Source organism: Chelonoidis abingdonii, chromosome 4 (genome assembly GCF_003597395.2).
Source record: "Chelonoidis abingdonii isolate Lonesome George chromosome 4, CheloAbing_2.0, whole genome shotgun sequence".
Lineage (NCBI taxonomy): Eukaryota > Metazoa > Chordata > Testudines > Testudinidae > Chelonoidis > Chelonoidis abingdonii.
In genome coordinates, this window is record NC_133772.1 from 11,881,001 (window position 1) to 11,905,453 (window position 24,453).

Sequence of the window (24,453 nt, forward strand, 5' to 3'; positions counted from 1 at the left end):
CATCAAATAAACCTCTGTTTTACTGGCTGGCTGAGAGTCACGTCTGACTGCAAAGTGGGAGTGCAGGACCCTGTGGCTTCCCCAGGACCCCGTTGGGGCGGGCTCGCTGTGGGAAGTGCATGCAGGGGCAGAGGATGCTGAATGCTCCAAGGAGAGACCCAGGAGGTGAAGACGTGTGAGCTTCTTGCCCTGAAGATAGTCTGCTCCAAGGGACAGGACGCTCCCCAAAGTCCTGACTGGCTTTGCGGGGAGCAGTTCCAGAGCATGGCCCGGGGACTCCATGACAGACTGTATTCCATTTTAACAATAAAGGGAACAAAACCTCTGGGTTAGGGGGATTGGCTAGTAACCGAGGCTAGATTCATAAGGGGGTTTTAATGTAACTTTTCTACTTTACATAAATACTTAGTCACTGGACTAGAAAATGTGTGAGATTGACCTTATAGCTTGGTGGTTAGGTAGGGTGATAAGACAGCAAGTGTAAAAAATTGGGACACTTTTGTTTGTAGGGGCGGGGAAGAGTATAGTTGCATATATAAGACAAAGCCCCTAGTATTGGGACCTTTCCAATAATATTGAGATGTCTGGTCACCCTATGACTAGGGCACTCACATGAAAAGTGGAAGGTTTGGGTGCCTGTCCACCTCCCCTAGTAATAATTAATTGTACATAGTGGGGCAGCTTCAACAGGAGAGACTGAGAAATACCGCTCCAGAACATCTTATAGCCCAGTGGTTAGGGAACTTGCATAGGAAGTGGGAGGCCTGGTCCCACCTTCATTGGATCACAGAGGAAAGAGAGCATCTGAGAATGACTTTATCATCTAAAAGTTTGAGCTCCCATCTGGGGATTAGGAGACCCAGGGTCCAGCACCATAGCTCTTTCATTATGTAGCCACAGAGGAACAATTTCAACAGGAGAAACTGTGTGAGTCCCACACAAGACTATCTCAGAGCTCAGTGGTTAACATACTCACCCCTGCTGAAATTCTTTCTCCCCACCAATGAAGGAGAGGAATTGAAGTTGGATCTCCTAACACTGCAGGCAAGTGATCCAACCATTGGCTTTAAAGCTATAAGATTGGCTTCTCCTCCAATTGTTAGGTGGGACATAACTCATTCCCTTCAGAAGTGGCTTAGGCACCTAGGCCACCGGACTCCAGGAGATGAGCTTGCATTGGTGGATGGCTAAGCAGAACTAAGTGCCTCTCTGCAGTCAGCCTATCTCTAAGAGAGGGACAGGGCTTAGCAACCACCCCGGTAGCTGGCGTCTCCCATTGGCTAGCTTAGGTGTCTAGCATTGTTAGGCATCTATCTCTCCCCATTCATCGTACAGTGCGCCTAGACATGGAACATGGCTCTGTGGATGGCAGTGTTGTTCCTGTGATTTTCTAGGCACCCAGAAGGTAGGTGGTGTGACATGCAGCATTGTAGTGCCTCAGTCCCCTCTGTGAATGCCAGGAAAGCCTAAATGTTAGACTTGGGGAATAAAATGGCAGTTAGGTGTCTAAGTCCTGCTTGTGAATCCAGCCATGAGTCACCTTTTTCAGTCTGTTATAATAATAATATTTTCCCCTCCAGTTCTCTTTCACCTATTTAGCGTGTTCAGTTCTATGTCAGAATGGTGCTTTGGAGACATAACCATGTACAGCTCTTTGTGGCACATTAGTCAGCACACAAAAGCTTTCTCCTCTTTAATGGCTTTTAATAATTAATCTAATGGAGAAGCTTTGATTGGATTCTTCACTCAGAGGGTTAATTAGGTATTTCTAAATAAGTTACAAAATTGAGGTTTTTGGACTCAATTTTTTTTCCTTTACGCCAACTATAATACTCAGTTCTCTGGAAAGCTCTTGTTTGAGAATTGACTGGAGGTAATTATTCCAGACAATTAAGAGCACTAAGCAAAGTAATTTAATTTTCTTTCCCTCCCATTCCTTCCCCCTCCCCAGAAATGTGAAAGTCTGTGTACCACACTATCAATAAACCCCCCTTTTAAAAGGTTAGGTTGGTGAAGTATTCTATTAAATTAGGAGTGCTGAGAATCAAGTGAAATCCAGTAAAGATATCTAGCAGAGTAATGAAGTCACCCAGTGAATGAATGGCTCTTTGTTCCAAAAGCTTCCTTGTATTCCGCATACTTAACAAGGAGAGAAGCAGAGACAGCAAGTACAAAGACATAAACCCACTGAGCCAAATTCATCCTGTTGAAATCAGTGTTGCTACAATAAGGTTGTGCTTGGCTACTGCTAAGCTGGTGCACAAGATGTAAACTCAGCAGGACTAAATTCAACTCCATTCAAGTCATTGGGGCTGCACCTGTGACATATTTGGCTAACACTGTTTAACAAGGAAGACTGCATGTGCCTAGAGAAAAGAGAAAGCATGAAACCAGTCAGAGCTTTGAGATATTAAAGTAAGAGATTATGATTTATGTTTTGATAGCTGATTCCTAATTTCCCTAACATCCTTTTGGGGGGCAGCAAAGGAATATATAAATATCTGTAGCTTATAAGTAGCAATGGGCCAGGCTCAGAAGTTCTGTGTGGTTCAGGAGTTTACATCATATGCTGGAAACCCTTGAGTGTGATCAAACAAGATTTGAAATTCTCTGAGAGCCATGTTGTTTGCAGCATTTCAGTATTATTCCTGCCAGTCCTTGGCAGAGTCAGTGGAAAATAAAGTGGGCTGAACCTTCTTTTTGACCCTCTCATCATTCTTGGGGTCTCTCTTATTTTGTCAGGATCCAAGGTTCTTGTCCTCTAACAACAGACAGGGGCTAAAGAAAACAAAGCTCCAAACTTCCTGAGGATTTCAGGGCCCTCAGGTTTGACCCATTGGAACAGAGAGAGGACACTTTTGGAGTTTAAAACTAGATTGCAATCCAGGCTTCAACTTTTTTAGAGTTCAAGGATGTTTTGGGAATTAAGGGCCAGATTTTTAAAAGCATCTAGCTGCCAAGTGGTATTTTCAAATGGGAGTTAGGCACTGATCTGTGTTAAATACTGTTTAAGATTCAAGCCTCTGATTCAGTGCCCCTTTTGTTTGTAAGACCTGCAAAGGGTGGGAGGCGACTCTCAGCTCATTGTAGCTCCTACCCACTCAGACAGGGATAATCTGGTAGCGCTTTTGTCTAGAAAATAGCAGGTTTCAAGTTTCAGGTGCCCTTAGCGTGCACACAGCCACCTATTGGGACAGCTTCAGTGAATATCCACTAGTGATAGAGAACTTGAATATCTCCTAGGTCTTTATGCTCACATTTCATACCACAAACCATTTTATGGGACAGATTAAGGAAATGCCATATGAGGCAGTCTGGGAAATATGTAGAATTTACGCGTTCCCACGGTTTTCTACCAGAGCTCCTTCAAGCCAGTACAGCTATTCCTTTGCTCTGAAACTCTTAATTACACCATAGGAAGTGTCTCTTACTGATCTAATCTTTGCTACCTCAAGGAAACTCAGGAGGTTAGCGTTGTTTTGCTCAGTGTGGTTGAGTAAGTCTATCCATTCATTAATGCTACATGGTATAAATTAAGGTGAATTAACCCTCAAGATTGTTATCCTTTTTCAACAAAAAACTTAAGAAAGTAAGAGTATGGAATAAACAGAGCATAAATGTCCACTGCTAATTTGAAAGCTTCTGGACTTTTTGCTTTTGTAGAGATTTAGTGCTAGTTGGGAAATATTTGCAGGTTTTTCCCCAGTTAAAAAAAAATATTTATGAAAACAAGTTTTGCTTTGTTTGCTTGTTTTGGTCAAAATTTATCTTTTACATTTGCAAGGTTTTATCAAAAAAAGTTTTTGTTTTTGGTTTTCATTTTTTTAATGAAAACCTGAAAAAAATGATGATAATAGATTGGTCCTGTGGAAATTTCCATTTTGACTGAAAAGCCATTTGTTACTGAAAAGTATTTTTGATAGAAAATTTTGATGAGCACCAGGAAAGTGGAACTTCCTGCTCACATTCAGTTTTGGTAAGAGGATTTTCCCAGCCTCAAACCCATGGTGATGATTTTGGGTCCAATTCAGATGCAAAGCTTAAAGGGACCCTTTTTTTTTTGCCAGATTTGGTTACTGTGTGGTTCAAGATGGCAGTAATCTCACAGTGATCCAGCTTCCACTTTTCAAGGAGATTCTGGACTTCTCGTCCAAATCTCCCATGTTGTCCCCACCTCTAGTCAACCAACATTCCCACTGTCTCCTGTTTGTTGGTTTCTCACAGAATTGCTTCTGTGCCTTCTTCCGTGTGGCTCTCTGACTAATTAGACTTCTCTCAATACACCCACAAGGTTTCTGCCCTGTCCACTTTTTCATCCCTGCTTTGCTGCCTAGAGCGATTCTAGTTGATTTGTATAAAAAAACAGTTTTTACTGTTCTTTCCCTGACCTCTGTCTACTTGTCTGAGTTCTTAAACTGTGAGGTCCTCAGACTAGTGACCATATCTTCCTGTATGTCTGGAAAGTGCTTAGTGTGTTATGGCCCTACTGCAAACAAGTAGTAAATAGCAATGATAAAGCTGAGGCAGCTTTCAAGATTTGGATGTCACTCAATTCCATGCCCTAGCCTGGATTAAGCCTTGAGTCCAAACCTAATTCATATCTGGATCAAAGCTCTGTGACCCGGTTAAAGAGCAGTCTGAACCAAAACACTGGATCATGTTAGGAAAATGTGGATTCAGATTAGAACCTTGTAGATTACTCCCTTTTCTGTGTATAAAAGCAAATGGAGCCACAGAAGCAGCAGAGCAAACCATGCTGATGAGAGAGACAAATCTTACACGGTTACAAAAAGTCTTGGCTGAACTCACTATGGAATGAGTAGACAGTAAAAATGAGAGGGATTTGTCATAGCTGGACCTTCAGAATGCCACAAAGCACATTAAAAATCTTTAATTATTTGAGCTCATAAAGGGGACACGCTCACAGCTCGTACATGAATTTTAAAACAAACTGCTTTGGCTTTGCTTTTGAGAGTCTATTGGAAGCCACTGTGGTTTTAGGGAACATTTATAATCTGATGCACGTCTGGTTCCTCCAGAGCAGCAATAGATCTTGGACAGTTGTAAATGTGGTTTCCCGAGGGAGGGCAGGCCAAGCAAAGACAAAATGATCTTGGAACACTTTCCCACCTCCATAGCCAGATGCAGAGAAGCCTACAGGTGGGTGGCAAGCTTCTAATGCAGAAATCAGATCCATGTTCAGCAACTGGTGAGAGCACTGGAAAAGCCAATACTGGCAGGCAACATGGTGAAATGAATAGCACAGCCAGTTGACTAGCAGGAGTCTTGGATTGCATTCCCAGCCCTCCTTGTTACGGCTGAGGGACTTCTGAGAGCCTCAGTTTCCCCATCTGCAAAAGTGGGGGGAGTAATTGTCCCTAATCATCTTTGTAAGCACTTGGGCATGATTCAAAACACACTGAAGTCAAAGGAAAGATTCCAACTGACCTCAGTGGGTTTTGGATCCAGCTGTCTGAGACTTCTGAATTGTAACTGCTCAGTGTTATTACTTATTGTTGAAATTTTGCTTCATTAGTCTGATTTATGCTCATTACTCCTGTAAAAAGAAGGAAATCTAAAAACCTCTAAGTAGCATTACATGCTTTTAAATATTCCATTATATTCTGTATGTATTATTCACAGAACACATGACTCAGACAGTGTACACTAAACACAGTCCATTAAATAGTTCTACCTCTCAGTTAATTAAACATAGCATGATGTTTAGAAATTGTGGAGTTCTCCTTCCACAACAGCTAATACACCCTCCCTTCAATGTCCAAAGTTTTGCTGTTTTAGCCATATAATAATTTCCTACTTCTCTGAACATTTTTCACCATATGTTCATTATTCTTTTTCCTTTGCAAAGGCGGCTCATTTTGCACACATGCACATTTTAGCAAACTATCAGTGTGAGGCTTGAAATCAGTGCAGACAAGAATAAACATAGATCTACTATCTGAATTAGAAGGAGTAGATACAGAGATGTTAGAACTTAATTCTTACAATGCTCCTTCCCATGAGAAAAGGTTGTGGGATCAGGCTTTTGAGTAACAGAATGTTTGTCTGCACTAGAGTTTTTTAACTCAGGTTAACAGATTAGACTTCAGTCAAGTGGCAAGACATTTGTTCATGCTGGTCTGTGCACTCCACAAACATTTGTTCCATGGTTCAAACCTTCATGGTTTACCTCAGGGTAGAAACTGGAGGGGAGCCCTCCATTCCTTTGGCATAGACTTCTGATGGTACAATGATTTTATTCTGAGCTATTTGAAATAGTTGCTAGAACCTAACAGATGCGAGTTATGACTTTTCATATATTTTTTTCCTCCAATTAGCCTCTCTATTGATGTTTGAATTAAGAAGTGCTGTGCCATACATAACTGCATCCACACAGTCCACTCTACAATATTATACTGTGTGCACTGCATAAAAATACCGCTAGATGGCGGCTAAAACAAATTTTGTTTCTATTTTATAATAAACTCTTAAATATAAGGCTGCACATTTGGTTAGAAGGAAAAACTCTTAAAAGCTACTGCTTTTTCTTCTACTACAGAGCTCAAAGTGATGTGGAGCACCATTTCAACATTTCTTTAGGGGCCTGATAAATTTCTGCACAATATACACTTTGAGAAAACATAGTTGTAGCCCCAATAATTACTCATATAAGTAGCCTTACTCACACAAGTGGTCTTTATTTTTGCAAGTGATCTCTTTGTGACTAATAGGAGTACTTGTATGAGTACAGATTGAAGGATCAGATCTAAATTTTAAAACCATTGGAAAAGTAACCTTCTGAGCCAATACAATGGCTGATTCTACTGCACATGGTGAACCTGAAGTAACAGCCCTCAGAACACACTGCCTTCATTCATCTCAACTGTGATGCTTGTTGACCCTGAAGCCTGCTGAGAACAATTTGAGTCAGTTTTGTTAACAACTTCTTCTAATTTTAATACAACATACTGCAATTGTGCTTATCCCTTGTGCTCAGGTCAAAACATAGCAAAATTTATAAGGCATTGGACATTTATATGATTAAAAAGAATAACCAGAGTTATAATAGTTAATGCTAACAATTTTTGGAAGAGATATTCAAACTCTTTCTTCAGGCTGTAAGTCAGTCTCTGACTGCTAGGAAGGAGTTTTCTTTTTCCTTCTTCTGAATTATCTGATGCTGGCGATTGTCAGAGACAATGGGTTTAATCCAGTGTGGTATGTCCTATCTTCCTGTGCATGGAGTATCATAGATGTCAGAGAAAAAGAAGACACATTAGGTCAAATCTAATCTATACCCTAGCCAGTTCTGGAGTGCTCCCAACATTATATTCTGCAGTGTTTTGTCCAGTCCACTTTTAAATGGCTTATGGTACAAAGCTCCCAGCACATCCCTTGGGACACTACTACAGAGTCTCTTAGTTCTTATTGACTCTGTCTTCCTTGATTGTTCCAGCCTAAACTTCAGTTTCTTACTTTTATCCTGTGACTCCCAGTTATATCCCATCACCTAAAATGAGTCACAGAGAAGTGGGGAGAGGAATGAGAGAAGTAGCCATTGGGGGAGAAGGAAGTGGGGGTTGGGTGAAGAGAGGGTGTTGAAGCAGAGGTGCACTCAAAGCAGGGGCCTGGTGATGGAGACCCACCACCTTCTTTTAACATTGACCCCTCACACATTTCATTGACCATAGCAAACTCATTTAGAACAAGCCCTGCCAAATTGCCAGGCTAAAAACAAATAGCACCTTTAAGCAATGCTGTATCATTTGTCATTCCATGCACTCTGTTTGCTTCCAGCTTTTTCAATGTCAATGAGCAGCAAATGAGGCAAGAGGGGCACATTGTCTACACTGCCCATCAGCATGTAACCTCCATCCGTTGTGGTTGTATGGCTTTCCTCTGCCAGGGCTTCTGATGCTGTTTTCCGTGTTTTAAAGAGAAGGAATCCACAGAAACTTTGTAATATCCATAAGTAGTAGGATGCATAATTATTGTTAATTAATTCTGATTTGTATTACGGTAGCACCTAGAGGTGGTGTACAGACATCAAATAATAATAAAACCTAGTTCTTTTCATTCATAGATCTCAAAGCACTTTTAAAAGGAGATAAATGTTGTTATCCTTATTTTGCAAATAGGGAAAAAGTCTCTAAGAAGTAAAATGACTTGCCCAAGATCACTCGGCAGGCCTGTGCCAGAGCCAGAAATAGTTTCCAGGTCTCCTGTCTCCCAGTACAGTGCCTGGGTCACGTTGTCTCAATACAGAGACAGTCCCTGCACTGAAAAGTTTATAATTATGGGCTCTGATCCTGCAATAAGCTCTTCATGGGCAGGCCCTTGCTCCCACACAGAGCAGGGTCTGGGAGGGTGTAGGGGTGAGTTCTGCCTTCATGGAATAATTTGGGGTTTAAGATAGTAATCAGATGCAATGGATGCATGAAATAAATAGGTGCAGGTGGAGAGAGGTGGAGGTAGTAGAAGTATGAGCATATTTTTACACAGATTAGTTATCTGAACAATGTAACTCACCACCTGCCTAGCTTCTGTCAACTGGCAGCATTCTGTAGACACGCTGGCAGAAGGAAGTCTTAAGGAGGGATTTGAATGAGGCTGAATTAGTGGCTGTGTAGATTTCTTCCAGGGAGTTTGTGCTACTCATCAAGTGAGGTACTGCTCAGTGTGTGTAAGGGTGGCAAAACTGAGCCTTAATTAATTATCTTGTTTTTTTTATTGTGGTGTTTGGCGAGCCTTCTTGGCAGCTGGGGATCTCATCTCTTTGATCCAGAAGTGGTAATTTATTGGTCAATTATTCATCCAGGCACCATCAGTCACACTGGAAAGGGGCATTGTGATCTCATCAGTCTAAGTAAAAGTGACACGGAAGGATTTTATCAAGTGAAAGGGGAGCTGATGGATGGCGATCTTTACTAAGTCAGAGAAATATTGATTCAAGCCAATATAGTATCTCCTCCATTAATAGAGCGCCAGCTGTAGCATGTAGAGACACTGCAGTATTATGAGTGTTTTTTACATGATGAAGAATTGCCTTTCTGTGCAGCATCATTTCAATGAGGGGTGATGCACTAGGACATTAACTGGTTTCTTATGGACATGTCAGTATACTCTCTCTCTCATTGTAATAAGAAACAGGCAAAATGAACAATTATATTCCTAATTTTTCCAAGAAAGAAATGGAATGAGATTGCTCTTCCTATAAAGAGAAATCCTACAATGCAGGATAAAGGTGGGTTTTTTTGAGATATAGTGCTTTGTGCAGTGGCAGTATCGTAGCTAATGAGGTTAATCCAAGGCGCGATTATTGCTAGTTGAAAACTTCTCTCATGGGAAGATCTTATCAGAAGGGGACACACTGTAAGCAACATCATGTATGGGAACATCATGATTCCATCTGAGTTTGCAGGAACAACATCAACACATGGTATTTTAAGATTTCACAAGAACAAGTTGCTGGAGGAGATGTTGTATGTCACCTTGTGTTAATTCTGCATTTTAAATGGATCCCATTGAATAAAGGAACTGTTTGCGCGAGTAATATCAGCAGATCCTGATGGTATAAGCAACAGCATAGCTTCTTTAAATACACAGGAGAAGCAGCACTGGCATTCCTAACTGTGGAAGTGCTCATTCATAGAGGTGATGGGTAAGTTCATCAAATTCAGAGGTTCCCCCTTCTCTGAACTAAGTCCCAGTGCCTAACCAAACCAGAGTCTGCAATGGTCACTGGATAAAAGACTTCAGTGGCGATTGGATCAGGTGCTATCTGAACTTGTGGGATGCACAAATCTCACAGGAACAGGATCTCTTCTGATCTATTGGACCCTCAGCTTCTGGTCCTGGGACGACTCCAGAAGTACAGAGAAAAAGATGGAAAAATAATGATGGAGTGGCGGCAACTGCACTTAGAGCTATTGGAATGGCTGTGTTTTACAAATATGAGACAGTCAAAAAATAAATCTACATTTGCCCAAAATCATACAAGGTTATAATTTCATTCTGAAGACCATTCAGTGGTTACTGAAAGCCATTTATTTAATCCAAAATAGTTCATCTACCCCTACATTGTTTTTATATTAGTATCATCTCACTTCTAAGGCTTCCATCACCATACTAGGTAACTATCTATCCATCTGTCTAACTGTATTTCAAGTTCTTTCCCCAATTATGCTCATCCAGAGCTGTAGGCCATAACATTTCAGACACTTAACAAAATATATACCTAGGCACCAGCGGCACAAGCAAGCAAAATGAGAGCTGAGAACAGTGCGCAGAGTTGCCTAACTTTGTCATTACCTGCTGGATGTTATAGAAAGGTCTCTTTTGCCCTTGGTACATGCTCCCGTTAGAATTAATGGGAGAACGGTGCACACTCTGAGAGGCAAATACATCTCTCTAAGACCCCAGTTTTCAGAAACTTCTGCACAGGCTTTTCCCACAACCCCCAGACATTGACTTCAGTGGGGATTTGAGGTGGTGCAAGGTTCCCTTTGCCTGGATATCATTACAGAAGTGGGGCCTAAATGTTGAATCATAGGAGAGGCCCTGGTTCAGGAAAGCATTTAAATACGTGCTTACCTTTAAGCACGTGCTGAAGACTCACTGACTTCCCAAAGGGGAATTTTTCCTCAATCAGGGCCAGAGTGTGCATTACGTGACCAAACTTCTTTCCTTCTGCTACTGTTTGTCTTTTTAATTTGAAGGTCATTCCTGTGCATTTAGCTGAAGCTTTTGTGTTAATGACTGATATATCTTTCCTGCTATCTAACATCCTTTCTAGCACCAATGTTATTAATGTGTCAACAAAGTTCTCCTCATATTCATCAGCAGCAGATGGTGATAGTGGAGGCACTCCTGATTTTAAAATTATCTACCTTCCATAAAGAAAAGAAAGTGAGAAGATTAATCTTAGGCCAACAATGCCTCAAAGTCAATGCCTGTCTCCAGAAGTCATTAATAAGATGACAACCAAATAACAAGGCTAGTGTAAAAGACCTTGATTTGTGTTGACAGAAGGCAGAGAACCACCATGCCATGTTTTTATTTTATCTGGAATTCAGCTGCCTTGTGCAAGGTACAGCAGAGACTTTGAATTGCAAATGCTGACTGAGAAGCCTTCAGTGCATAGACCACACATGTAAATGTAACTTTGCTACAGGTAATCAAATATAGCTGTAAGATCAAGAGGATGGCCTATTTTTTTTTAAACCACCTCAGAGTCTGAGAAATAAGAATGTTAGACTCTATGGATACGTCTCACCCCCCTGCTGTCAAACAGGTACAACATTTTGCCCAGAATCAGGGCTGGATTTATGGGTAGGCAACTCAGGTGACTGCCTCGCGTGCCACGGTTGGGGTACTATTTTTGTTGTTAGTGAAAAAATGGAAAATTGAATGTCTGAAGTAAAATAGGTTTGCCTTTGTTTTAGGTATTCCATATCTGGATTCATTTTTCACTAACCTCCTAGAATGTTCTGGACCTGTGTAGAATCTCATGGAACCTTCCTGACTTTCTGAGAACTACATTCTCCTAGAATGTTGTCAGCCATGCCCTTGGTTGAATATAAGAGGCAGGGCATTGCCAGTCAGTTTTATATGACAGAGATAAATCATGCATGCAAATTTTGCATCAAAGTCATGAAATGGGCTACAAATGCAATAAAAAATAAGGTATTGAAAAGTTTAACAAATGGATGGGGAGTGGGGTGGTGGTAATGAAGACACTCCTCACCTGAGGAACCATTTGATCTAGGGCTGGCCCTACCCAGAATAGTCTGTATTTCAGTGGTGCCTGGAGTAATCCCTAGCACTTTGAGGTCACCTGAGATAGCAAATACTATGCATACGATGTCTTAGCTCTGTTGTCCTATTAATGCATCATCAGTTACAACAACTAATGCGAAATTTAAAAAAAAACAAAAAAAGCCCCAACTGACTGAAAAAAGAATTCTTAGACAATTATTCAATTTTCATTCACCCTATACTCAGTCAAAATTCTAGAGACTACACTGGGAATTTGCCTGAGTAAAGACTAAATGAAAACGTTATGAGGACTTCAGGATCTCTTCCTCTGAGTTTGTTTCCAGTAAATGGGCCAGATATCCATAGCATGGAACTCTCCCTAGCTGGACTAGACATTTCTGAACTGCCAGGTGTCCACCCATGCCTACAAATGCATTATGTTGCTGAATTTTCTTACCTTGGGCACAAAGGCAAGACAAGAGATGTCATTGTATCAAAGACCTTGTCTACCTTAGAGCAGCAGCAGCCTCAGTGCTCCCATCCATCATGGAAATGTCTTGTGCAAACAGCCTCCTGGATTTTGTTTGTGTTCTTGCTGTCATTGCTGTAGAAGGTAATGGCCTGAGATCATTCACATCATTAGTTTTAATATATTATAACAGCATCTAAGCTAATCACAGGTGTAACTTCATTTGCAGTGCTCACATAAGCTGAAATGTCATTGCTTCACGTTACTGGGAACGAAAAGCTCTCCATTACCTTAAGGAGCAGGATGGATGTATTCCCCCCATGTCTCCACTGGAGGTCAGTGCTACATTGTTTACTTTTGTCTTTTAGAACAAAGGAATTGCAAAACTGTGACATTTTAAGGATGATGAATGTTTATATTTTCAAAGATTTTTATCAGTTTTATGTATAAAAATAAATCTCCAAATTACCCCAAATCTCTAGGTATAAAGGGATCCTTAATCCTTAAAAACATTTCTGTTGCTGTAGGTGACATTGCCTCAGTATTTATTTAATTATGTATTTAAAGACTAATAGAAATGCTAAGAAAAATGCACTAGGTGCCCTTGCCATAGCTTAACATATGTATACGAAGCGCAGCAACACACTTTAAGATACCACCATTGCCAGTAAGGAACCCGAAAGCTCAAATCTCTTTGCAACTTTGTAATGTGCCTTGAAGGTCATCAGAATTGGGCTGTTTCAGACTGGGATCGAGGGGAGCGATTTCCAGCAAGACAAGGCCCTGTCAGCAGTGCCTCCCATTCCCAATTTAAACTTAATGGGGCTCCAGCTCGAACACCCTTGCTTATCCCAGCTGTGTATCTCCTACCACATGCTAGGAATTCCCTATATTTAGTGTAGGGAGGATGGCCTAATTATCAACAGGAAGACAAGTTTGTACATATACACATTAAGCACAAATATTGTAACAGTGATATAGCCTAAACTGGTCTATACTATAATCCTGTTCACTCATTCTAAGTATCCCGTAACTCTTTGAATATGCTAAAGTAAGCATTTGGCATAAGCAAATAAATCAAAATACATTTGTTCAGCATCTTAGCACAAACTAGAAAAGTACCTTCACGGACCAGAATCTGAAATGCGAATATCCAAAACAACAACATAAAACCCTCCCCAAAACAACAAGTTCAAAAACTAAAACTGAAGGGTTAAATTTCAGTAACATGTAAAAATGTGTAACCTGTAAAATCATGTTAATAGTTCCAGTTAAAGTGTGTAACTTAAAAAGCACATCTTCTGAGTAAGGTAAAAGTAACATCGCTTCAGGGAACTGCTCTTCAAAAACTAGCATTATATAAAGTGTTTTTCCTGAACAATATTGACAGACCTAACTAGCATTGGTTATTTGGTGTCTTAAATATATTTCATAGTGAACCAAAGTGGGGTCAAGCAATTAACTATACAATTTATCAACAGTCCCCTCCTGCTTAAAAACTTACTAATAAGAATATTATGCATAGTACAGATTCTGCTGCCAGTTACATCAAGTAAATGTGGAATGACTCCATTAGAGTCAGTGGACTTTCTCCAGATTTACACTAGTGTAAACTGAGAGCAGAATGTGGCCCAGCATGTTTAGAGTGTGTAGGGAAGGGACCTCTTGCAAATGATTAAGCACTTGATGGATTTCAAAGGACAGGACATGTTGTGCATTTGTCATTATTATTGTTATTATCTAATGAAGAACTCTATTATTTCAGCTAAATTATTCCCAGCATCACTGGTAGTGTCCCATTTATTAGCTCTTTGATTTTGAGATGCTTAATTATATTTCAGTGATTTGAGTAAGTTCTGGTCTTCCTCCTTGGCCATCTGAGTAATCACACTGACTGGAGTGGGCACACATTTTAGTGCGGCTTTTTACCTGAGTTAGGGCTGCCCCATTGGACCTTTTGCTATGAAAAACTAAACAGAGACGATTTAGAAAAAAAACATCAGGAAATGAACTATTTTCGCTTGCCCTGAAGGATAGGCACAGGGCCCTGTCTTGAACTTTTACCATTGAGTTCTTTGGAAGCAGGAGCAGGGATCGTACAGTCCAGTGCACCGTTATGAGTATCATGTTTGTCTATGGCACTGTATAAATGAATTAGTACATAATAATTATATTAAGTGGTTCTGTGCTCACTCACGCATGCATGGCTCAATCCTGGTAGGTGCTGAGCACTTTGAATCCTTGCCTTCAGTGGGCCTCTTCCTGTGTTTCAAGTTTAATATGTGTTGAAGTGATTTGCTGCATGAGTACCAGAGCACTCGGAGCTGGGGTGTGCAACTTTCTCTTATGAAGGGTGCAGTTTTTAGCCAAATTTGTGGCTTCCCACTGAATGTCAGATTGTTTTTTGCCATAGGATGTGTCCATTAACCAGCAACAAAGTACGTTTAGAGAAGATGTAAGATCAAGATCCGTGGGAGCAAGAATGCCAGCAATGTTCTCTCCCTTTATCCCATCTCTGTTACCCTCGCATGCCCTGGTGACTTGACTGATAATTTGTGGCCTTGAACCTGCAAATCCTGGCACAGTGCACAGAAAGTTGCGTTAGTCTGTAGCATGCCAGCACTAGTTTGTGAGCTCATGCCTGGGTGCATGTAAGGTTAAATGGTAGGCATACACTTTTGCACTGACTAGAAGTAGTCTTCATGTCCCTGCATACTCACTGCCTTGCTCTCTCAGGATAAAGAAGAGATAGTGTGTGGATGGAGAAAGGGAATGTTTGAGGAATTTCCCATTGACTTTGATAATGGGGCCAAGATTTTACTCTTGATCTTATATGATCCTCCTGCTGCTAATGAGTTGCTTAGTCACATGCCTTCGGTTTTGTCCACAGGGGAAAAGTTGCTTCAGTTGAACCAAATAGATTTTAAAGCTATCTAGCTTTATCAGTGCAACACTCTAATATTGGGTTGGTAATTTACCAATGAAAACTAAAACCAATTTAAACAACAATTAATCTGTGTCTATATTAGGGGCCTGGATTGGTTTAAACACTTTGATTTAAAATTGATTTACTTAAATCAATGCAACTTTTCCACTGTAGACAAAGCCTTAGCAGTGGATCTTATTAATGCATTATTCTTAATGCTCATCTCCAGGGAGAGCGCACACATTAATGCAGAACTGAGATCAACTTGGCTTTATGTCATTTCTTTATACACACAATATTCCACACCCACGCTGTGCAGCTTCCACTCTTGTATGGTGATCAGATGGAGGGGGCCAGATCCCACAGAAGTGAATAGAACATCTACTGCCCTGCTCCTCTTAATGAAAATGTTAGCGTGGCAAAGAACTTTTAGGAAAAAGAACTCTTGATTGTGCTCGATGGATAATTTTCTGAACCTAAATAATATGCTCATCTCGAATTGCTGATGAAATGCAGGAACCTTAGTCTAATCCTGAATCATGGAGATTACATCAATGCATTAAAATAATGAGACAGACGATCAGAATAAGAAAGTATTTGCCTTTTGAGTTCTCTGTAATATTCTATGCTCAAGGAACAGTCAGACAGCAGTTCTGCGAGCACAATGCACCTTTACTGACCTTTAGAGTTACATGCTGAATCATGGGGGTGGGTGACATCTGTTCCAGACATCTTACCAAAAAGATTTAAACTGCAATAGGGAGGATATTCTTGGTTGAACATTTTAGCAACAAGGGGAATGAAGACTCTTTCTCTGGATGAAAGCAATTCCCACCCCCTACCCCCAAAAAAGCAGCAATAACCAAAATTATTGGTCTTCTAATGGAAAGCCTGCTTCAAGGATGTGAAATATTATGATGCACCTTTGTGCCAATATGCTTTAAGTATCGCTAACCGTGATTCTTATGTGTATTTAGAATGAAACTTTCTTGGTCAAATATAGTTCCTATGTTGCAAAGATCAAAAGGCTGGGAAAAGGAGGGGAAAGGTAGATGTTCAAATAGCTTCAAGCAACTATTGGAGTAAATGGTTGTAAAGTCAGTTCGGGAGAATGAAACAACGTAACATTTTAACTAGTGCACTACTGTATATGACACGCTGTCTTAAAGGGGTTGAACCCTAAAAAAACATGAAACTCTACCTATCTAGCCACTATTTCCATAGTATTTTAGTGCATTACAATCCATTAAAGGAAAGGTAAGGTAAAATATTACTCCCTTTTACACATGGGGAGGTGAGGCACAGGGTAGATTAATGGACTTGCTAAAGGTTGTGTAGAAAGTCTGTGGCAGAGTCAGGAACTGAACCCAGAACACTTGAGTGCCAACACAGTGTCCTACTTTCTAGACATCCTTCCTACCCTATTGCCTCTATCGTGGCTAAAATATCTAACATTTAATTTTCAGGTAGGAAAGATCATGTAGCTAGTGAGTCCAGTCTAACAATTATAGAAAGGGTCTGGACAGTCAGAGACAGATCTGAAATGGAGTCGTTTGTCCTCTTGCCAGTGACTGGACCTATGTACTTCATTTCTCAGTGCCTCAGTTTTCCTATTTGTAAGATGGGTATATTGATACCTTCCCCACAAATGTGTTGGGCATGGTTTTGGCCTAGTGATTTTGAAGACTTCTGTTTTTGGGTGCCTATATTAAGCCATCTGAAAAGAGCACTCTCTGAAAAACCAGGCTCCTTTAGGGCATCTCAGGTTGAGTGCTCAAAATCACTAGTCACTTTTGAAAATCTTGATCATTGTATCTCTTAATTAATTGTTGCAAGGCTCCAGGGGATCCCTGAAGAGCCAAGTACTATTATTTGTCTAACTGTTTTCTATTTAACAGTCACTCTGAGAATCTGTGTTAAATACCCCTTGAACACACACAACTATACAGAGAATGGTATAGAGAATTTTTGCTGTAGCTTAAGAATGTTCAATAAAATATACCTCCTATCCACCACTAACCTTCAATAAGAACACACACCATTAAAGTTAATTGATCATTTATATGGAGCAGAACATTATCAGGATTATCTCATTTATTCACATTTTTCTCTGACTTTTTAAAAAGAGTAACATCTATTAAAGAAAATTTCTTTATACAGTTTGATTTCTTTTCTTCCATTTAAAATTATCTCCCCATCTCCAGTGCATTGATTTGAAGGAAATACAAAGTAAGTTTGAACATCAGCTCCGTCCTAATCTGAACCATTATCAAACAAGTCACATTTTGCCAATTAAAAGTCAAACTGTTATCAAGGTCAGCTTGTTCTCATACATGACTCTTTTTTTTTTAATAGAAGGCAAAGATGTCATTAAAATCATGTTCTTTCTCTGAAACATGTTTAAGCTGAAGACTCTGCATGGGCTTCAGTAAGAGAATTCTTTCCATCGGGTGTGAACTTTATTTGTACTGATGGTGATGAGAGCAGTATAAGAACCTGAAGAGAACAGAAGGGGATAGAACTGTGATACCTTCACTCACATGTGTGGTGTGATGGTGATATACAGTATTCAACAGGAATAAGGGTAACCCGATCTGGTAAATGTAAATTGTGCCTGCAGTTCTGCAGTTTCTTGATTTAGAACTAAGGCTGTGCAAGATAAGCACAGTAAAACTGGGAAACTTGCAACATTACATATATTTTGCTTGAAAAAATATATATTTTGAAGTGAGCTTTCAACATGGAGAAGAATCTATTGCTGAAACTACCAGTTACCTACCACAGATATCCTATCCATAGTCTTGAAATATGCTTCAAATGATAGAGATCTTGAAATGTGCCCTTTGAGTGATGATAAGAGTTGACTAGTTTTCCTTCATGCAAGTATCTTATTGCATCCACTTAGAAATATATTAGGGTGAGCAGACAGCAAGTGTGAAAAATCGGGACGGAGGTGGAGGGTAATAGGCCTGTATATAAGAAAAAGCCGCAAATATCGGGACTGTGCCTATAAAATCGGGACATCTGGTCACCCTAAAATATATTTGTGTGTGTGTGAGACAGAGAGCAAGTGAGCGCAAAACTTAAATTTGGATTGAAATTCTGTAAAATTCCCTTTTTCTTCTTCCACCTTGTTTAAAAATGATCCTTAAATGTGTGCCTTGATGCTCTGGAGTTCTAAGAAAGAAAATGCAAATAATGTGACTGTTTTCCCAAGAAAGCAATTAAGAAACTGGGTTAATAAGAAATCAAGTTGTTTGTAAATTGTTACTATCTAAAATGTGCTCCAGGGAAATTACAATCAAATAGGGCATTGGATTTCATGCAGACCTTTGCTAGCTGATCAGCTCCACCTATGATGTAAATTAGATCAATTAAAAGTTATCTAGATAAAATGACACATTTTTTAATTTGCCACGTTTAGCCAGAGAGATTTTGTAATGCAACGATTAGCGGTGTCAAGGAGAATATGCTTTGTTTGAGAAGATGCATCATGTTTTCTTGTGTTTCTATATCTTACTGGATAGATTAAAAGCAAAATCGGTGAGACGGTATATGGTGGAGGTGAAAGTTAACCTACACAGGGTGGTCAGAAAATGGGTGTGATTGAGTGCAAGTGGCAAAATAAAGTAATTTGGTTTGATTGGACAATGAGGACTTGTCTACACTGTGGATTTGCACCCATTTTAGCCATTGGTAGCCAGTCAGCAGGGTAACTTCACCAGTCAAAGCACCAGTGTACACAAGCAAAGACATTATTTGCACTGATGAAATTTACCACTTCCTGAAACCAAGATGTGTTTCACTGGTGAAAACCACGGCTTATGGCAATGGGGTTTGAAACGCTAAAACTGCACTGATGAGGAGCCATTTGAGGCTAAAAACAGCACAGATCTTCAGTCTAGACAAATCCTCAGTGCAGGCCTGATTCTTTTCTTGCTTACACTGTTTTCACAAGACTCTAATTCCATGACGTTATTCCTGATTTTCTCCTTTCTGGTACATGGAGTAAATCGCTCAATGTGATGTTTGACGTATCACTGGGTATGATGTTGCATATTAAAAATAGTGTGGTCTGCCTTATTAACACTTACCTGTTCGTTAATTTTGTCCTGGGACGTATTTCTCCCTGTTCACTTCCTTGGTGTGTTAAGTTGCAGTCTTTTGCATAAACACTGAATAACAAAGGAGTGCAAATTAGAGGCCTGTGCTGGAGTTTCTGGGTTCAGTCCCTGCTAATGCTTTGTAACAGTTACCTATCACTAGAGGGGGATGTGGCACACTTAACCAATGTGTTACCGACTTCGCTGTGTTGCCAGCTCTTACGATATTTGGTGTTTTTTCTTAAGCCCCAACTTCTGGAGACATAAGATTATGTGAGAATTTCAGACTCTATATTCATTTAAAAATAGAACAAATTTCTGGTCATCATAAGTTGTGGAGAATTATTTGAAAATATGCCCCCTAAAGGCTCAAAAATATTTTAAAGCCAGTTTCACGATTTCAGGGGAGCCTGACTCGTGATTTTTTGAACAGTTGGGCTTGGCAATAAGTGTTATTGATTACCATGCCTGTTCTTTTGATAAGCTCATGCAGATGTACTTGCAGCCTGTAAAGAAAAACCCAAACATCCAAGTGGTGCAGAACATTCATAGCAAAAGGTGCCTGGGCTGAGATGTTGTTACAAACTAGATGGTTGAGGGAAGTCAGGGCAGAACAGGGACAGAGAATGGTGGGGCTTGAAGTAGTAGAGTATTTTCATGGGAGGCAGATAGTAGAAAAGAAGGAGTTAGTTGAGTAGGTGACTTAAATTTTGTGGTGTTACTAGAGTATGTGGTGTGTGTGTGTGTATATACAGAGATAGCTATGGTACAGTGAGAGGTGTGTGTGCGTGTGCGCAGAGTTGCATTAATCCTAACATATAAAAGGTTCACGGAGCCACCCTTTTTTATATATGAAAAAAGTCTCTCTCTTGCGCGCGCACACACACAAATCAACAGAAAATTATGTTATTACCAGGACACATTCCTTTCTTATTGCTCCCTCCTATAATTATTACAATTTGTTTCCTCTGAAATCTCCATAAAGCTTGACAAACACTGAAGTTATGGTGAGCTACACAAATGCTTCCTTTGCATACTAAAGACATTGTATTATCACTTGACTAACTTTGGAAAAAGGCTATACAACTACTGCAAGCTTCCTCCCAAGTCTTGTCTCTGTTCATTTTACTCCTCCTTGTCTCCTTTTACCTGTCGTGATCTCTTGATAATCAATCCAGCCAAGAACACGAGTCGCTTCCAGGTTGATTTCTCTCCACTGGAAGAAGTGATTCTTAAAATTAGATTTTCAATGTATTCATTGTTGAAAATTTTAAAGACTCATAGACTTTAAGGTCAGAAGGGACCATTCTGATCATCTAGTTTGACCTTCTGCACAATGCAGGCCACAGAATCTCACCCACCCACTCCTATATCAAACCCCTAACCTATGTCTGAGCTATTGAAGTCCTCAAATTGTGGTTTAAAGACTTCAAGATGCAGAGAATCCACCAGTAAGTGACCCATACCCCACGCTGCAGGGGAAGGCGAAAACCCCCCAGGGCCTCTGCGAGTCTGCCCTGGAGGAAAATTCCTTCCTGACCCAAAATATGGTGATCAGTTAAACCCTGAGCATGTGGGCAATACTCACCAGCCAGACGCTTGGGAAATAATTCTCTACAGTAACTCAGATCCGACTCCAGGTAACATCCCATCACAGGCCATTGAGCATATTTACTGCTAATAGTCAAAGACCAATTAATTGCCAAAATTAGGCTATCCTATCATACCCAGAAAAGCTGCTGGTTTAGAGACATTGGCTTCTATCTCAATATCTACTAATTTTTCTGTTTGTTCAGTAGTTACAGCAGGGGAGTAAGGGATTGGTTCTGTGTTGTGATAAAACTCCTGTTTGTGGCTCTAGTGGCATAAAGGAGCCTCAAAAGATCAGGAACAGCCCTGAGGGAACATGATTCAGTAGTTAAAGAGCTAGCCTGGGTTTCTGTAGACCTGCGTTCAAGTTCTTGCTCTATCTCAGACTTCCTGTATGACTTGGGCAAGGCTTTCACTCTCTCTGTGGTTCAGTTTCCTATCAGCAAAATGGGGAGAAAAGCACTTCCCTACTTGACCAGCAGCGTTGTGAGGATAAATATATTAACTATACTATAGTAATGGGGGCCACATGAGTACCATATCTAGACACACACGTGCTCCATGTAAACTGGTTACAAGTGTACTACAGAGCCAGCTCATACTCTCCTCAAGGCAGGAGGGGGGTATGGCTGGAATGTTCTGTACTTTAGCTCTTCCCTGAGTCTGAAAATTGAACAGAAACAATCAGTGTTCAAAATGATCCTTCCTATGGGATTTTCAAAGTGGCACTGAAATCCATCACCCCATTTCCATCTGGTGCAGTGATTTGTGTCACTCGCAGAGGTAAAAATAATGAGATGAGGAATAAAGAGAGAAAGATAACTTAGAACTTGAATCTGTTCTCTTTTGAATACTAAACACTGCCTTGATTTCCCCATGCGTCCGAAAAGCTTTATATTATGGGTCTGTTGATGGCAGCAACAGGAGAAACCTTGAAGGCCTTAAGTTAAATATGATTGGAGTTTACAGCCGAGTAAAGGGAGGATGATTAATAGGTTTGTCTTTCAGCAAGCAGTAAATCTGAAACTCTGGTGCTGGCTTTGATGGTAAATTTCAGGTAGAGGATTCCTAGTTTCAGTGCTCTATATATACGGTTGGCATTACAAAGTTGGCACAAATAGCTCTCTCACTACTAAAAATCTCCACAATGGTCTGCTGAGACAACCATCGTCATCTCACTCTGACTTTGTGCTCCCCACTTCTGTCTGTCTGTCTCCACCTCTTCTCTCTTATACGTAGTCCCTGTCCTGAAGTTCTCGCTCTCTTTATCAAGTGTACCTGGTGTTTAGCAGCATGGGGCTCTGATCCCTGACTGGGATCCCTAGGTACAACCACAACACCAATAATACAACAATAATAACCATTTATACCAGTATCTATATGGAAGGAACTCAAGGATTGACCATAGACATAGGCTTTGCCTACAATGAGGATGCTTTGCCAGTTGCTGGTGTAGATGTACCATGCAGACTCCTACTGTAAACAGGAAAGGCTATTTGCACCACTGCAGGTTGCTCCAGTTTCAAGCAGGGGTTGGTTCGACCAGTGTGACTGATGGCTTTGTCCATGAACGCTAGAGGTTTTGCACTGGTGTAGTGACACCCATGGCTGGTGACTGCTGCCTGAAATCAGGGCAATTCCCCACTGCAGCCAAAGCCATAGGCCCTGATTTTGGTCTCAATTATCCTGATGTTGAACCAGTGTATCTCCATTGAATAATGTGGATTCACCCTGCATTAATAGAAAGGGGAACTGTGGCGCAGAGACTTGGACAAGTGATTTGTCCAAGGTCAGCTACTGAATCAGGTGGCAGGCAGGAGCAGAACTAGGGTGACCAGATGTCCCGATTTTTCACACTTGCTGTCTGGTCACCCTAAGCAGAACCCAGAATTCCTGAATCCCTGCGCAGACATTTTCTCTCTTCTGTTTGTGTACAGAACTATTCAAATCATGTATATTTACGGCAACATTTTAAGAAGTGGCTAGTGATTTGGGGGCACCATGTTTGAGACACCTTAAGGGAGTCTAATTTTTCAGAAAGTGTTGGGCACCCATTTTTTGATGACCAGGCTCCTTTAAAGCATCTCCAGTTGCATTCCAGAAACCACTAGTCACTTTTGAAAAACTTTGCCAAAATAATGAAGACATCTTCCCAGCAAACCAAGATGCTGCGATTTTGGCCCTTTAAAGCAGTTATTGAGTTGTCTTATGCACCTTTTTTCCCCATCCATTTCAGGACACCACTCTTGGGGGTGGAAGTAAAACGCCTGTCATATTTCATATTTGTATGTAATTGTGTCTGATTCCAAGAAGCCATGAAGATACAGGGGCAGTTTAATTCAGATTAATCCCTAACCATTCCTTCACGCTGGTTCGAGGAACGATGTTGACAATGTAATTATCGTAGCATTTTGTGTTTCAATGCTTCTAGCTTCTTCCTTGAGGGAATTGAAGCAGTTGGCAGAATGTAAGAGATAAGATGGCAAACAGGTGCAGAATGACTGAGTCAAAACAAGTGAAATTCCTAAAGAAATGGAGAGTGGAAATCCATATTCAGGGTACACATACCCCGATTTCTCCATTCTGAGCACACACCAAGGGGTGGAGAAGGTAAACTTTTTCGAGTCATTAGACATTACAGTGGTTTAAAATACGTTTGAAACTAGGGGACACAGACGAGAAGTGCTTATTCAGTTCCCTGCCCATCAATCTCCAGAAGTTCCAGAATCTCTAATTAAAGCAGAAGATGAGTTCAAGGAAGAAGCAGATGCTATTAGGAATCAGGAAGTGTGAATAAACTGCTGCTGGAGTTTGAACTTATCACACACAGTGATGGGGCCTGTGATGTCACAGGGCGGTCCCATAGCTGTGGCTTCTTCTCTGAGGACTGTCACTGACAAAGTCAAAAGAGGAGAAGAAAGAAGTACCATGAAGAAAACAAAAAGGTCCCAAGGTTGGGCTCGGCGCTGTGAAAAAGCTCTCACATTATTTCAGAGTAATTAGCTTCCATATGTGGAAGGGTACAAAGAAGCATATAACACAAACACAAAGGCCTGTGAGATCAGTGGAAGTTGCTGGTGTCTGGTATCTTGGAAAAGTGGGGGATCTGTAGGAATCTGAAACCTGTTTGCTTTCTGTCCTCCCCCTGGGTCTAAACACTGCTGAACTCAGAAGAGGTTTGATCCCAGATCCAAATTTCATTGACTGTCCTTGTAATAAGCTGAACTAAAACACTGGGTTCAAACACCCCAAATCATTCTGTTCAAAGGGAAAGGAATAAAGATGCTCTGAAATAGTTTTACCATGTCAAATTATCTAGGGAGACTTTGGGACAGATAATACAAAAATGAGGAGGAGTCAGTGTGATCCAGTGGCTAGAGCATTGGACGAGAGGATAGGAGTCCCAGGCCCTATTCCTAGCTTTGCTACTGGCTTGCTGTGTGACCTTGGCAAATCACCTCTCCTCTCTTCTCTTCTCTGCACCGCAGTTTATTCATTTGTAAAATGATTCTACTCTCCTTAGTAAAAGACTTTGGGATCATTGGACGAAAGGTGCCATATAACAACTTTCTCACACAAGGCACACTTTGCCAGGAGCTCATTCCCAC

At 40.6% G+C, this 24,453-nt stretch overlaps 1 pseudogene; it reads left to right on the top strand.

Annotated features, from left to right (window-relative positions):
• Positions 1-9,265: 9,265 nt before the first annotated feature.
• Positions 9,266-9,344, top strand: LOC116833006 (U4 spliceosomal RNA; annotated as a pseudogene).
• The last annotated feature ends 15,109 nt before the right edge of the window (positions 9,345-24,453 follow it).